Source organism: Hylobates moloch, unplaced genomic scaffold (genome assembly GCF_009828535.3).
Source record: "Hylobates moloch isolate HMO894 unplaced genomic scaffold, HMol_V3 SCAFFOLD_18, whole genome shotgun sequence".
In the NCBI taxonomy this organism is placed as follows: domain Eukaryota; kingdom Metazoa; phylum Chordata; class Mammalia; order Primates; family Hylobatidae; genus Hylobates; species Hylobates moloch.
The window spans coordinates 61,877,726-61,882,572 of record NW_026652293.1 but is presented as its reverse complement, the minus strand read 5'-3'; the positions used below and the strand labels follow the sequence as shown (position 1 = coordinate 61,882,572).

Sequence of the window (4,847 nt, the reverse complement as noted above, 5' to 3'; positions counted from 1 at the left end):
TCTGGGAGAGACACCACCCTGAAGCCAGCTGCTGTTTATTGAGCACCAACTTCGTGCTTGGGACTCAGGCAAGTGACCTCCTCTAGTCCTGGCAACTGCTTTGCCAGGGAGACCCTGTTAGGCTCATTTTACAGTGTGGAAGCTGGAGTTCACACAGGCATGCTAACTTGCTCCAGATCACGCAACTGGCCCCAAAGCACGCTTCTCCTGCAATACTGTCCTGCACACAGGTCCCTGGCCAGGGCACAGGGCTGGGTGGGGCAGCAGGCCGCAGAGTTAATGCACAACGTGAAGTGGGAGTTGTTGGATCAGCAGCCCAGAAAATACTGGAAGAACCACAGCTTAGACCTGTGTGGGTCCTTTTTTTGCTTTCTGCTTTTAAAATCTGTATCTTGAGGCTCACAGTTCTCACCCTAGAATCAATGCGACTGGGAAGGTTTTCTGCTCCAGGCTCTCCTTTCTCACGGACAAAATGGGGGTAATAAAAACAACAGCAGGACTCTCTGAAAGTTATGCAGCATTAATGTCCAGAAAATATTTACTGTTTTGGAAAGACTACTAATTGAGGGGCTTTTATATGCTGATAAAAGTAAAATGCACAAAAACCCAAGATACCGCAAGCTGTGTGTATTATTCAGAACTGAGCTGTAGGAGAGAAAAACAGCAGCCAAATTCAACCAGGGATTAAGGGAGCCTCCCATTATGTGAGAAAACCTTGGACTCCACAGAATTCCATCCCGGTAAAGCATTGGTGAGTGAGTGACAAGCCCTTCAGCCAATGAGATTCCACATCGGAAGCAATGACATCATGGAGGCAAAGGCGTATTCGTTGTTGGCCTCTGAGACCCAACCTCAAGCTACTGGCATATGTAAAAACTGCTTTTCGTGGGCGTGGAGGAGACAGTGCACTCCAGAACAATGCTTTATCCAGCCTCTAGCAACCAACTGCTTCCAAAGACCCTTGTGTGCTTTCTGCTCTACCCAGATGGGGGATTATTGTGTGTATTCCACCCTGGGGCAGTTGACAACACCTGAGATGAGCAATGCAGCTCATGCCTTTTGCAGTTGGGTTTCCCCAAGAATCCTTCTCCACCTGTTGTGGTTTTTCTAGTGTCGCTGCAGGACAGACACAGTCCGTTGGACCAGGAGCTGAGAAAGACCAGGACCAGAAGCAGATGGCTCATTTGCTTAGTGATCGGAAGTTATGTATATATTCACTTCTCAAAGCAGCTGTGATCTAGGCTTTTGCAGTTTGAAGGCTCTTCTCCTCCTCAGGGAAATGTGCCTCCCCTGGGCATAACAGAGGTGGAAAGAGCACTGTAGATTCTACAGATAGTGGAAGTGTGGGGTGCATTTGTCCTCATGGGCAATTCCAATGAGAGAGGCTCTTCATTCCTGTTCCACGACAGCATTTCCAGCTGGAAATGGAATCTTCTTTGGCTGAGAGGGTCTGGTTAGAACTATGAAAAAGGGTGATACGATGCATGCTTGGCTCCTCCGTTATTTTCACATTTTGAGGTCATGTGGCAGTAAAACTTATGAGAGAAAGAAATTCAAGGCCACAGACTTTTTTTTCCTCCATGTATTATGCGAGAAAAAGGCCACTGGATTTGAAGTCAGAATTTGTGTCTAAAACAAGCTCCAAAATTACCAGATGTATGACTGGGCAAGGCCCCAGGCCTCTTTGGGTCTTAGCTTTCTCAGATATAACAAACTGTTGATAAGAACACCCATCCTACATGGTTGACATGAAGATCAAATACAGTCATTTGTATGAAAGTATTTTGTAAGATATAGCAGACTTTAGTAATGTTATTAGATCAAATCATATACGATTGCCTATTTTGGAGGTAAAACCAGTTGAACACGAGCAATTTCGTATGATTCAACCTACTAGTTATTATATAGTGCCGGATGCCTAGATGGGATTCTAGTGGATTCTGTGGTATGTCATGCAGCACCCTCCTTTAGGACTGAACATTGATTCCCACAGCTAATGGAACTCTGTGTAGCTGACAGCTCTGGCTCAAGGCTTTCAACTGAAGCTCTTTCTAGGAGTTGCCCTTAGTGGTCAAGAGCCTCACTTAAGGCCCTCTCTCCTTCCTGGGGGCAGCCCACATTCAATGGCTGGTCAACAGGGGATAAATATCACCTTGTCAATAGGTGGGAAGGGACACCTCTAAATGGCCATCTTAGCTCCAGGGCTTCTTGTGGGGACATTTATGGCTTTTGTTGTGGCTGCATCAAAGCTGAACTCCTTCCTCTGCCCACCATTGCTTCCTTCTTGTCCTCCGCTGGTGTTGATCCCCAGTCAGCTTTCTGCAGACAAACCTCCATCCTGAGTGTCTGTGTCCTGGGAGCCTGACCTAAGAAAGAGATCACTGAATATTTTTTGAATGACAGATGACAGACTTGGGCACCTGGATGCCTCCTGTTATTTAATCAGCTACGTGCCCAGCCCTAGACTTGATGCTGTGGACGTGGAATATAAGACACCGTCCCTGGGCTCAGTGACTTTACAACCTAATTTGAGAGCTAAGAAGCCTGACACTAATGGAATAGAATCATAAAGGCAGTTGTTTGCTTATAGCAAGTTTTTTTTAAATTTTTTTATTTTTATTTTTTTATTATTATACTTTAGGTTTTAGGGTACATGTGCACAATGTGCAAGTTTGTTACATATGTATCCATGTGCCATGTTGTTTTGCTGCACCCATTAACTCGTCATTTAGCATTAGGTATATCTCCTAATGCTGTCCCTCCCCCCTTCCCCCACCCCACAACAGTCCCCGGAGTATGATGTTCCCCTTCCTGTGTGTATGAGTTCTCGTTGTTCAATTCCCACCTATGAGTAAGAACATGCGGTGTTTGGTTTTTTGTCCTTGTGATAGTTTACTGAGAATGATGTTTTCCAGTTTCATCCATGTCCCTACAAAGGACATGAACTCATCATTTTTTATGGCTGCATAGTATTCCATGGTGTATATGTGCCACATTTTGTTAATCCAGTGTATCGTTGTTGGACATTTGGGTTGGTTCCAAGTCTTTGCTATTGTGAATAGTGCCGCAATAAACATACGTGTGCATGTGTCTTTATAGCAGCATGATTTATAGTCCTTTGGGTATATACCCAGTAATGGGATGGCTGGGTCAAATGGTATTTCTAGTTCTAGATCCCTGAGGAATCGCCACACTGACTTCCACAATGGTTGAACTAGTTTACAGTCCCACCAACAGTGCAAAAGTGTTCCTATTTCTCCACATCCTCTCCAGCACCTGTTGTTTCTTGACTTTTTAATGATGGCCATTCTAACTGGTGTGAGATGGTATCTCACTGTGGTTTTGATTTGCATTTCTCTGATGGCCAGTGATGATGAGCATTTTTTCATGTGTTTTTTGGCTGCATAAATGTCTTCTTTTGAGAAGTGTCTGTTCATGTCCTTCGCCCACTTTTTGATGGGGTTGTTTGTTTTTTTTCTTGTAAATTTGTTTGAGTTCATTGTAGATTCTGGATACTAGCCCTTTGTCAGATGAGTAGGTTGCAAAAATTTTCTCCCATTCTGTAGGTTGCCTGTTCACTCTGATGGTAGTTTCTTTTGCTGTGCAGAAGCTCTTTAGTTTAATTAGATCCCATTTGTCAATTTTGGGTTTTGTTGCCATTGCTTTTGGTGTTTTAGACATGAAGTCCTTGCCCATGCCTATGTCCTGAATGGTTTTGCCGAGGTTTTCTTGTAGGATTTTAATGGTTTTAGGTCTAACATTTAAGTCTTTAATCCATCTTGAATTAATTTTTGTATAAGGTGTAAGGAAGGGATCCAGTTGCAGCTTTCTACATATGGCTAGCCAGTTTTCCCAGCACCATTTATTAAATAGGGAATCCTTTCCCCATTTCTTGTTTTTGTCAGGTTTGTCAAAGATCAGATAGTTGTAGATATGCAGCATTATTTCTGAGGGCTCTGTTCTGTTCCATTGATCTATGTCTCTGTTGTGGTACCAGTACCATGCTGTTTTGGTTACTGTAGCCTTGTAGTATAGTTTGAAGTCAGGTAGCGTGATGCCTCCAGCTTAAAAATATGGAACGCTTCACGAATTTGTGTGTCATCCTTGTGCAGGGGCCATGCTAATCTTCTCTGTATCGTTCCAATTTTAGTATATGTGCTGCCGAAGCAAGCACAGCAATTTTTATTCCTGAAAAAAAAAGGCACTCATAATTATTAATAGTATAACCACTCTTTATTTTAGTAGAAAAAAGGTTTAATATAAAGAATGATGTACTTACAAAATTGTTGGAAATGTTAGAGGAACAAAAGTCAAGAATAGCTGTGGATTTGAGGAAATTAGAAAGTGCTAGAGTTATAGGATGCTACCTCTAGGAAGTCGGCTATCTGCTGAATTAAAGCAGGTAACTCACAGGAGCTCTCCTAGACACTTCAAACCCTGTTTCTGCCATCTAATCACACAACTACCCACTGTTGTTAGAGAATAATAATGCTTTATCCTTTGCTTTCATCTTCCAAATATCAGCTACCTGCCAGTGCCTCTCAATGGCAGAAGCTAGACTAGAACCTTCCTGTAAAGAAAGTATAAGACGTGCAATTGCTGAAGGCCAGGAGTTCAAGACTGAAAAAAAAAAGGCACTCATAATCATTAACAGTATAAGTTAAATCAGAAATTTCCTTGAGCAATTTCCCAAGCCTGGGGAACATGGCAAGACCCGGTCTCTACTAAAAATAACTTCAGAAAAAAAAAAAAAAAAGAAAGTGTAAGACATGCAATTTTCGGGGTACCAGCCCTCGTAATACAGAAAATATCAGAAGGATAGGAATAGCAATAGATAGTAGAAGGTA

The 4,847-nt window shown here is 42.7% G+C and overlaps 1 non-coding gene across 1 annotated transcript; it reads right to left on the bottom strand.

Moving 5' to 3' along the window:
* Positions 1-4,067: 4,067 nt before the first annotated feature.
* Positions 4,068-4,174, bottom strand: LOC116458201 (U6 spliceosomal RNA). Its single transcript, XR_004245250.1, has one exon. It is a non-coding gene; the product is annotated as a U6 spliceosomal RNA (small nuclear RNA).
* Positions 4,175-4,847: the final 673 nt, after the last annotated feature.